General features: G+C 38.7%; 1 protein-coding gene across 1 annotated transcript in view; it reads right to left on the bottom strand.

The window, feature by feature from the left end:
• The window catches only part of KCNMA1 (potassium calcium-activated channel subfamily M alpha 1), a 997,979-nt gene that overhangs the window by 357,860 nt on the left and 627,744 nt on the right, over nt 1-12,375 (bottom strand). The gene's annotated exons all lie outside the window — the stretch shown is intronic.

The raw sequence follows: 12,375 nt of genomic DNA on the forward strand, positions 1-12,375 counted from the left end.
CAGCTCTTTGAGTAAAGGTATATTGTACATACACAGCTTATACCATTAAACAGAAGGCTTTAAAGACAATATTTTCTGGACAGTAGAGCCAAGGAGTTGCATAAAAGTTGTTTAATGTAGTAGTTTGGCCATTAGGAGTTAGGCCTAGGACAGTTTCAATTCATGCATCCTCTTAACTGATATTCTTGATTTTAATACTAATAATCATTCTTTGCACTTGCAAATCATTTTCTACTTCTGTAAAGCCAAGTTAAGTCCTAATTCTGCAAACACTTAAACATACATAACTTCTGTGCATAACTCCTCTAAAATGGCATCCATGTTAGTAGACTCTAGTGATTCTAATCACAAGCACACATGTAACTTCTCTCAAATGATTTTACAGTTGAGGATTGGTTTCTACAACCTTCTATAGAGTAGCTCCATATTATTATTATTATTATTATTATTCCTAAGTGGCGCAAAGTAGCCTTAGCAAGTCTTAAAGATCTCTCCCACCCTGTATGTAAAATGGGTATAATAATTTAATTACATACTTCACAGGAATGGTGTGAAGATTAATCAAGCTCTGTGGAGCAATTTAGGACCTAAATACAAAGCAATGCAAAGCTGCTCAGTATCACTACATTTTCTGATCAAGCTCAGTTATTCAGAAGGAAAGCAAATTAAAACTAAGCCATGTGTTGTTCAGTTTCAAACAAGAAACCTGTTTCCTGAATGGTAAAATTATCAAAGTCTTCCAAGAGGGCTGGGAAAAATTAGTTAGCTGCAAAATCTCTGCTTCCAAACCTTCTCAGTGCTTCGAGCTTCTTGTAAATGCTCATTTATGAGTTGCAGTACACCAATCCAGCATCAGCACGTTCTTTGAGGCACAAGAAAATCATTAGAGATGAGATTCTACAATTTTATAATCTACATTTTTAAAAAATTGTCCTTTAAGGACTAGTACCTGTAAAATAAGTTATAGCTTTAGAATGGGAAGTCCATAAAAATAGCTTTACCCTGTATATGACCATTTCTGTATATTTTCATTAGTTTTTCTTTGGTATGGCTAAATCAACAAAGTCAGACTCAGACCTGACTCCAACCTGCTATAATACCAACCTTGAGACCAGGACAAAGAGAATCCCTCTGGTTGTCACCTGCAGCCTCCAGCCTGAACACTTTGGAAGCATTATTAATGATATACAAACCCTCCTGAAAAAGATTAACAGTCTCAAGGTAGTCATGGGGGACAAACCTATCTTGGCATATGGTGTCTCTCAAACATTAAGCTATTCTCACCAAGACACCAGGCCTTGTAACTGACCCAGATGAAAGTTGTGCCCCATCATCAATATAGACTACATCATCACTGGACCAAGTAAACACTGGGTGCATCTACACATGTAATTAATTTGACACAATAAACACAGAGGCGGTTTGAGCCAGAGCAAAATATCCCCAGGTACAATATCTATACGTGTGCCCAGGACAACAGCAATTTTAACTGGAGTGGAGCATTTTCCACCAGGGTGCTCCTGCCCTGTTGGAAGGGTGTTTAGGGGTTCAGCCTCAGCTCCAGGCAGTGGAGTCAGACAACATTGGAGCTGGCTGGGGCATGAGGATGCTGAAAGTATGGAGCTGTATGGCTAGGCAGCAGGCAGGAGTCTGGCCCCCTGCTGGCTGGGCTGACCAGGCTCAATTTACACCTATGGTGAGCATCTACATTTGCATTTTAATTGCAGTTAAGTATCCCATTGTAAGATAGTACTGTCCTTGACAGTACTTTATCTTATGACAGTGTTAATTAGTTTACTGTAGCCTAATAATGCTATACTCTGCAGTTAATCAGTCTACTCCACAGTTAAGCATATGTATAGACATGGCCACAGATTATGACATCCAATATTCATTCACCTTCTCCTATAACAGTGTGATATATATCAACACCTGCTTATAGCAGCTGTCTGCTGTCTACACTGGACAAGTGGGGCAATCTTTATGTGTAAGTATGAAGTATGAATGAACACCAATCTGATGCATAAATCTGTGGCAGAACACTCTAATTTTTCTGGGCATTTGATCCTTATGTCAGTGTAGCTGTTCTTAAACAAAAAAACTTTAAAAATGAACTTGAAAGCAAAACTGCAGAACAAGAAATCATCCACAGACTGGATTGGTTTAAGTATGGTCTGAACGGGGACTATGAATTCTTACGTCATGACTTGGATTTAGCTTTTGTCACCCCTTGGCCCCTATGGATACTTGTTTGCTTCTCCCAGCACTGCCCCCATTTCCCTGCTCTCTCCTCCCTCTTGCCCTCCCTTTCTGGTCTTTTCTATTCAACTCAACCTTTCTTTATCTGATACACTTTTCTTTTCAGATCCTTGCATAGATTCTGATAAAGTAATCTCGGGTTCATGAAAGCTAATGCTATACACCTCACTTACTAAAAGTGTTGGGATTCCTGGGTCCATAAAATCACATATAATCAACTTGTGGCTCATTTTTGGACACTGTTTTAACATTATAGTGCACAGGTCAGCAACCTTTTAAGAGTGGCAGGACAAATTAGTCTGAAGGTGGGTTGCAGCCAACAGCAAGACTAAGTAGGTGCCCCAGGCCAGCAACTTGCTTCTTCATCTTTCTCTGCCCAACCTACCTGCTTCCACTTGAGACCTCCTTGTTTTGTGCCAATGGGTTCTCTCTCATCCCCACTACTACCCTCACCACTGATTACCATCACTACCAACTGTCATCAAGAGCCAGTTTGGGGGTGAGAGAAACTACAGCTTCAGTCAGGGGGTGCAAGAGAGAGTGGGAAGGGATGGAGCAGCAGCAAACAACAAACTATGGCTACCACTTTCAACCTGGTCACAACTCCTCTCACTACTGCCATCAACAAATCATTTGAACTGATTGCCACAGGTTGCCAATCCCTGTTCTAGTGCAGCATCCACCCATTGAGAACTCCACAAATTCCTCCATGGCATCAGTTCAAGAGAGAAAACTACCACTATAACACAGGACACCTGACTCAGGAAGCAGATGGTTTGAGGCAATGTTATGGAAGTATTTATGGTTAGGAGACAGTTTATGACCTTAGACTGAAAGGCTGTGTATGTGGCTGGGAAAAAAGTCTGTTGCTGGTAGGCTGCTGTTTCTTCCACATAGTTACAAAACCAATCTTTGTCACTATAAGAACCTAGCAAAGATTACAGACTGAAGACTCTAGTGCTGGGATTGTTCAGACCAGTTATTAGTGCTCACAGCGACTCTCCAGCAGGGTAATTACATATGGATTCTATTGTCCAAACCCAGAGTGCAAAAGATGTACTAAGTCCCCTGACCCGTAAGACTTGTCTAGTTCATGACCTTGTAGAGTTCTTTTGTTTTAGAATGGGTCTTGGTCATTAACTGTCAAATTAACAATATGAATTGAAACAAGAAAAAAAAAAGACCATTCTTGAATTTCACAGTATGCTTTGACCTGGAGTAAGAGATGTGGGATATCAGTTTAAAAATATGCTTTAAGGATTTACAGTGCTTTGCAATACTGACTGATGATTCTCTGTTGTAGATGATGTAGAGACTGAAGAAATTCAGAGATTTCCGTTCATTCTTCAAAAAAAAATTCAAAGAGCAGCTGCTGGAAATTAATTATAAGAAGGAGACTCAGAGCAAATGAATTTGCTCCTGAGTACGATTGCCAGAATTATTTTATAATTTGCAAAGGGATGATAAACTATGAATGTGCCCCAATGGTAAAGGCCACAGACCATTAATACTAAAGTTGTATTAATGACATGCCCAAATATGTTAACAATCAAACATGCTTCTGCAAACTGATGGCATGGTAATCCTTCAAGCATACTGTTCTGTCTCCCATAATACCAAGACTGTTGTTAAAAAAAACCAAAAAAACCCCAAGCAAATGGAATTACTCAGTGGTTTAATTTAAAAAAAAAGATGCCACAGATTGCCACCACCTGCTGAGATAAAACTAATTCCAGTCTATATAATTTGGTTTAATTTCTTGATGAATTGAATTAAACAACAGATGTACCCAAAATGTCCACATAATGTATATAGTCCACTCTGTTCTAAAAAAGTAACTGAATAAAACTAGCAAAACAATTACCTATTTTTTTTTATATCCCACTGATCCCAAAATTTGTTTGTTTAGCTGACTATGGTCATGGTCTGGCATTACATTTGTACCAGGAGAAAAGCCTTTCTACTGACACAAAAAGAGAATGTGCAGTCATTTAAGGGACTTGTGGTGGAAGAGACCTGGGTCTTCCACAAGTAATTTAGATAGATTCCCAGCAGGAAGATCTCCCTCCTCCTACACTAACTTGACCAGCTGTACACTTCTCTGAGGTGTTTGTATAATATCCCACAATCCTCTGTTCTCTCTCCAAGAGAGAAGGAAGCTGGGAGAGTATTGGCCTCCTGACAGCTGACCCAGGTGTAAGCCATCAGGGACCCCAATGGGAATCTTGTCATCAAAAATTCAACACCCTCTTGCCAATCAGCTAATTGGAAGGGGCAGGACATTCTACCACTGCAAGAATCCTCCTGAAATGTGCTCCTTCTGCAGCAGAATGGCCCCTGACCGCCACTCCCCTCCCCTCCAATCATCCCAGAGGAGTGTGGAAACTGGAGATAGTTGTGTTATGGTGGCACTTGGACATCGCCACCAGGGAGAATGCCCTCCAACTACAATCCTCTGGGGTGACCCTGAGGAAGTGGGAGGGAGCTGTACCATGGCGGTAATCTCCCAGGGCTCTGAGACTGTTTCTGCTGGAAGAGAATGCCCCACACCTTCTCTTCCCAGACTCTCCCACTTCAAATGATTTAACTCTCATTTCAGATAGACCTTAATTTGCTAATTTGTTGATACAGGTCTGTCAACTCAAAGAAGAGTTAAACAAGTTAATGAACAAATATAATTACATCCATGTATAATATTCAATGTATAACTGGCTTAATTAGATCTTTGCATTTTGTAATACAGGTATAAGCCCTATATTTATTCAGTTTCCCCTGTTTAACACAAGGGGTTGTACAGCTGTCACCAAGGACATAATTGTTTGTAAGCCATACCTTTACAATAGTATGATGAGGATGACAGATGAGATGGAGAGGACCCAGCCTGACTTCCAGGTATAAGAACAGATGTACAGGAGTAATAGTCAGAACTACAAACATTTTTGGTTTAAACAAAGCATATTTAATACAGAACAAACAATTCCTAAAACATAAGACAGCCTAAATTTCCAAAAGCATGTATTGATTTTAGATGCCCAATTCACAACAATATAAAAACTTCAAATTTTCAGATGACAAGTGCATATTTTCTGAAAATCTGGACCCTTTCATTTTTCTCTAATTTGGCACTGAAATAGTGAAACAACCAAAGTCACTATTCAATTTTGAAAAGTAGGAAGATAGTTCAACTTTCCAAAGGAACCTGAAACTAGTCTCCTCTAATTTCATACATGCGATATATCCAGTGTACTAGGAAACCTACCTGCTGTAACACAAAGCCCTTTGAGATCAAAGAGAGTCTTTCTATTGACTTGGAATTCTACATCAGAACCCTAAGGGTCTTTAATAAGAGAAGAGGTAGTTAGCTGCGTTAGTTGAAAACAGGCAGAAGGAAGGATAGAGATGTACCTTATAGGACTCTATTACAGGTGTGCAAAATGGGCCCTCTTCGATGTGGATTTGGCCTGAATCAGGGACAATGATTCAATTAATTGATTCGGATCACTGTCCCCGATTCAATTCAGCCAAATCCAAATCTGAAGATTTGATGCTGATTCGGAGAATCAATGATTCAGCCACAGACAGAGCTTTAAATGTTTTTTCTACACACCTCCAGGTACCAGGTGCAGTTTGTGAATGCTGTGATGCTGGGGCAGATGGAGCATCCCACAGGATGGCAGGAGGGAGGCCCTCCACATGCTTGGCAGTGAACCTGGAAGTGGACTGGAAGTACTTCTGATCCACTTTCTGGGTCCACTGGGGAGTGCACTGGGGGTCTCCTCCACTTCCCCCCGGCTCAGCAATCAGCTGTGGGAGGACCCTGAGGACCCAGCTGTCAAACCAAGGGGGCTCAGGGAGGGCCCCCAGCGTGCTCCCCAGTGGACCCAGAACTGGACCAGAAGTGCTTCTGGTCCATTTCCAGTTCTGCTGCTGAGTGCCCTGGGGACCCCAAAATTATTGCAGAAAGAGGAGGTGGGGAGAAAAACAGCAGACTTTTAAGTCAAAATCCCTATTACAGTTCTAAAAAATGCTCTGATATGAAATTTGTTTGCCTGTCATTCATCTACCTTTCAGTCCTACTGAATGAAAGCTTTCAACTGGATTAGTAAACAGCAGCACTCAGGATTACCCACTGGTTACAAATCCCAGCAAAGGGAACTCCTCTTAAGTATAACTGCAAAGCTAAAGAGGGGAGGATAGGGAAACCCCCCCACAGATGGCCCAAAACACTAGGGAGAGATTTCAAAAAGCTGAAATGAGGGCTGGTAATTCCCTCTGACTTTCCTATATTCTACAAGTAAGACTCCCATTTATTTCAGTCATATTTTGCTTGCATATGGACTGCAGGATCAGTCATGGAATTACTTCCAATTAAGGGATTATAGTTGCCCATTCTCATTCATGTACCTTTCATTCTTGTTAGCTGCATTAGCATTTTCAGCATTTACTTCAAATCACATAAGTAAATTTTCTTTCTTTCATTCCATGACTTGCATGTACCTAGGAGTTTCCAAATGACTTCCTGCTTTAATATAATCTCTCTCTTGATTTTTTCCTCCTCCATACTGTAATTAATGTTATTCATAATATAATCAAATATGTTTCTGATGCTGATCAGATACTAAAAATTCAGTAATGCTGTTATCCATCAAAAGAAATATTTGTACAGCTATAGACTAGACTGAAATAGACCTTTAATTAATAATTTACTTTTCCTTAAGTGAATTAAACAAGGGCATATTTAATGCACTAAGTAACCAATGCTTGATATTTCATTAAAAACTGCAAATAAAATACCACAACTTCATGAATCCAGCTAGAATCTGACACAGAATTACATATAAAAGTGATGACGAAACAAGAAACTATGTCTCTGTGGGCATTTGATTCTCTCAGGATGCAAAGCCTCTGAACATATTCCCAAATTCATGACTGCTCAGCAGAACCTTACAGATTCTACCTCACCCAGAAATCTCCAAGGGAAGAGGCTCAAAAAAACCCCCAAACACACAATGCAGAGATAATGGGTATATACTTACAGCCTCTGTCTATGTTTGGAGACAAAACTGTAAGTAACAACAACAAAATCTAGATACACAGTATAGATTATTTTGCTGTATATTTCTCTGCCAGTATTACGTAAGTATGCAACAGTACAGAGCACTATCCTGCATGAGAAAGCGATTTCCCAGGACCTAATGTAAAAAAAACTGAATCTAGGACACTACATATTAAGAGAGGTTTTGCATAGTGAAAAATATTAATGTACAGCTCTTGTAGACTTTACTAAATCTACAAGAGTTGTACATTAATATTTTTCACTATGCAAAACCTTTCTTAATAAAGTTAATTGCTGACAAATCAAAAAGCTTCCTTACCTATATATTCATTCCCATTAAAATGAAAAGGACGTTAATAACATTAATTGCCCAAAACTCTCTTACTGCAGAATGATATATCCTGACTCAATAATTTTGGAGAGTATTAGAAGTGATTTTCAGCTGAACACTTTTCCCCTTTACATGTAGCATTTTCCATCTCTTATGGAGATACTTAAACATTATATAATAAAAGTTTATTACATATTTTTTTCTGAAAATTGACTCTTGAACTGTTTGAAGTTGAAAAATTAACTAAAAAATTTCTCCTTAGGGAAAAATGATGTACATGAGCACATAAAAATCATCCAGACTACAGTTCTGAAGCAGAAGATTTGAAGTTAGACCTGGACCTTACCCCAATAGGAGCCGACCCTATAACAAGACACCAAGGTATGTTGAAAAGTATGTTGTTCATCCTTGTCATGGAAATTGTGTCCAGCTTTGACCCGGTATCCGTTATGGAAGAGATCTCCAAGAGACTTTTTACGTCTTGTAGGTCTGTAAGTCTCAGTCCGAGTGCCCCCAGCAGGGTTGTGGTACACTAGAATCTTGCTGGGTATCATAATTACAGATCTTCGTTGGCAGAATAGTCTCAGTGTTGACAAAACTGTCCCAGTCTTCAGTCACAGCATGCCTCAATTATGAAGGTGGGCATATCTTTATTCTTCTTTTTTCTAATTCAGTATCATATGAAAGAAACCAATAAGAGAAGTACTTTCTTTGCTACCACTTCTCTCTGAAGCAGACCTGTTTAGCTGGGCAAAGGATAATGCAAGTATGTTGTCTTCTTCGTATGTTGTCATCAAAATGCAATTCAAGATGCCAGAGTCACTACTGCTGGCATAAAACAAAATTCAGACTCAACCCCCTAAAAACATCACCAAGTGGGTAGCCAAATCACAGTGACAAGCAGGCATGCAGTGCAGACGCTCCTCTGATCTGTGATGTACCAGAGCTTAAATGTCATCTTCTATCCGGATATTACCACATAAGCTTCTTTCAGGCATACCAAGGAAGAACTGATGGAGATTCACCCCATCCAAAAACTACTGTTTCTCAGCTGGAAAGAACATTGCTCTCGTACCACATACTCAAAGGAATTGTTTGTTGTGCAACTGTTCCTTTGACAGCATTATAGGTCCTGTGTACTGGTTCAAGCTTGAATACTGAAGGCAGAGGTCATATAATCAGCCAACTCTTATAGGATTTACTTCTGATGAAATGAAAAAAAAAAGACCCAAACTATAACAACAACAACCTTTCAACTAATCCTGGGTTAATGAAAACTCTTGTAGTGAATAAAATATTTAGCCAAGAATCAAGCGCATTGGAAACAGGATGCACTAGCTCTTTTAAAACAGAAATGTTTCTGTGGTTGCTCATAGAAGGATTTTTGTTCAACTCAGGTACCAATGTCCAGTTTCAAAATCACCTCTTTTTTAAAACAAAATTATCATCAAAATGTGATATTTCTCCATGTATAGAACCCAACTCTTTTCCACAAGAACGAAAACGGGTTTATATGCCTTCAAGCTTCTGTGGCTTTCACAAATCATTACAATATACAGCATGCTTCCTTAAACTCTTTCTTTTGCAAATACAACACAAAAGCTTCATGTTGAAATTTTGTCTTTGTCTGCAGGGATCTGTAAACATGTCACTCTTATTACTTTGCCCACAAAAGATGCCACAAAAAATTCTGTAAAGAACTCTAGCCTATAAAGAATAATATAGACATAATGATACATAGTGCTATTCACCAACAGTTTAGTATGTAGCATTTTAAATCTTAATTCTTGAAGGGCTTAAGAAAGGTTAATGAAGAATGACTGTCCCAGTTTTAGAAATGGGGGATGAAAATATTAAGAGACTTGCTTACGATTTTACAATGAGGCAGTGGAACAAAACTAGCTCTCCGACTCTTGGACGTTATAACCTTTATACTGTGCTGATACAAAGAACATTCCATCATCCTTCAACCAGAGAAAAGGCAAAGCTCCATTTACCCCAGTGGCATCTGTATTTGTTTAATACCCACATTCAAATATGTGATCAAACTGAATTATCCTTTTTAGAGCTGAAAGGGTTTTAAGAAAATAAATCTGTGCCTCTGAGCCTACGTTAAAATTTCTGATTATTGAGACTTCAAGGACACCTGATTTACTTTTTACTTTTCAAAGTATGTTTCTTGTTGTTTTCTTTCTTTTTGCATTTCAGCCTGCTTGAATAGTAAAACTAATTTACTTACCTCATTTTAAGCATATTATTATTGCAACTTAGATTATAGACACTTTGAAAAAGAGTCTGTGTGTCTTCTGCGCCTTGTATAACTCTGCTCAGTAGCAGTAGCACTAAAATAGCAATAACCAAGCAATAACCTAGCCTCCTGTTTAGTATATAGAACCTACATGTGCCCTTAATCTTAAACTGTCCCTTTAATTTCTTCAGGTTATTGATACAAGCCGTGAAGGGCTGATTACATCAGATTGTCACTGACGGGTTTTTTTCTTTCCTACCCCAATACATTGCTAAATCTCTTTCATAGAGGAAAAGCCAAAAGCATGAATTAAGTGATGAAAATAGGAAATAATCCCAAATAAGCCTACTCCACATGTTAAAAACGTGAATCTGAACCACCACATGAGCAGGATGATGCCATATGCTGTTGAATTCCAGCATTCAGCATCAGTGGAAGGAGTCATGTGAAGTCATTTGTACTATATTCATCCACTGCAGTGGATTCTATTTTCCAAAGGGGCAGTTTGTACTTCTTTGCTTTTCAAGTTTTTTATTTAGAAAAGATTATTGTTTAGGTTGGTCATGGTAAACTGCAATTATTTCTTCCATCACCTACAGTAACTCTCCTAAATAACCGCAAGGTTAAGATCAGCTCATTTAAGATTCCTTTAATTAAAAGGAATATTAAACAGTGTTTTGAGGAACATTCTTGCTTACATTATAAGATGATCATTCTTATCAAACAAATGATGGCTTACTTTACCAGAGCATTATAAAAGATGCCTGACCAAATCCTGTAGTGTTCCTTTGGGGTCAAACACACTGGGTGTCTATATATGTGCTCCAGGGTAGAAGAGACATTTTAATTATAGCGGCTCCCAAGAGCTGCTCCAATTAAAACCCTACAGCATCTCATGTATTATGTGTTTCATTTTTCAAAATGGCAGTCAGGACACTTTAACTAAAGCTTGTTCAGTGAGCTTTAGTTAAAGTCCCCCACCATCATTTTGCAATATGGGACACTGAATACACGAGACACTACAGCATGCTGGAGCCTTCTAATTAGAACGCTCCAGCAGACTCAGTTAATCAAGTCTGCTCTGATGCACTCTAATCAGAATGCATCAGAGCACATGTATAGGCACCCTTGTTCCTTACAGTGCAGGACTGAACAAATGTCAACCATAGTGCTAGTATTTACTGTGCAGATCAGAAAGAAAACTTGTTATCCTGATAGCAAATTGATTATCAGCTGAAATTTTATCCATGCAGAGAATGAGACTCATGAGAGAATAGGCTCAAAAAATCAGATACAAACAATGGAAACCAAGAGGAACCCAATTTTCAGCCTCATTAAATCATGATTCCTTCTGATTTAAAATGCAGTCATAGACTTAACACAGGAAAGTTCTGTAAAGCCAACCTGATGCCCTTCTCCATTCTTCCATCTGTAAAATAGAGCTGATACTATTTGTCTACCTGATAATTATGTCAAGATTGTTTAATACATACATAGTGTGCTGAAGATGTAAAGTACCAAGTTAGCATTAAATACTAATGTTACCGTGTTACATGTTGGAAGGGAGGAATTATAGCTGGGAGTGGGGGAGGGAAGGGGATGGAAGAGGGCATGCAAATACAAACACAGCAGGAAAGAAAAAAAATGTAACAATTATCAGTAAACATTTCAAATTTTTTTAAATCTTACAGCCCCACCTAATGCTGAATGCTGAAAAACATCAATTGAATATGTACAGAAAAATATCCAACAAAATAATTCTCAGGCAACAAAGCAATGAGACAACATACAACGGCATCCTGCCCTACAGATGGCAAGGCAAATCTTTAGCATTTCAAGGAAGTGAGACACATGGGAACATCTGCTAAATATCCTTTCTGCCTTGGATGCAATATTAAAATAATCTTACACTATATTTTGGCACTGACAGAAGGTAGAAGATGCTTAAACGATAGCTGTTGACCTCAGAGACATGACTTGTAAACAGTCCAAGCAATTTGTTAGGGAAAAAAAAAAACTTCAAAAAAGCAGGTCATTTGCTTTGATAATGTTTGTTTCTAATAATTTCCATCTATCCTTATATGGTCCCTGTGTATAAAAGCATATACTAAGAAGGTTTTAACCCTGCTCACTGAAATATGCAGGATTAAGTCAGACTGAAATTTACCTCTGTTTTACCCTAGCATATTCAAGATGTTTTATTGTTCCTAAAAGCCTGTCTTACTCCTACTTACCAACTTCTGTTAGTGAGAATAAATTATCTAAAATTATTAACAGAACTATTGCTGTTGATTATCACTGCTCCCTGTCCATATAATCTAAAGATACACATAGCATTCTCATATTTAGAACAAGTGATGGTTTCATAGATTTCATAGACATTAGGGCTGGAAGGGACCTTGGGAGATCATCGAGTCCAGCCCCCTGCCCAAAGGGCAGGAAGTCAGCTGGGGTCATAGGATCCCAGCAAGATAAGCATCC

This window comes from Crocodylus porosus, unplaced genomic scaffold, assembly GCF_001723895.1.
Source record: "Crocodylus porosus isolate Cpor-Errol unplaced genomic scaffold, CroPor_comp1, whole genome shotgun sequence".
Lineage (NCBI taxonomy): Eukaryota > Metazoa > Chordata > Crocodylia > Crocodylidae > Crocodylus > Crocodylus porosus.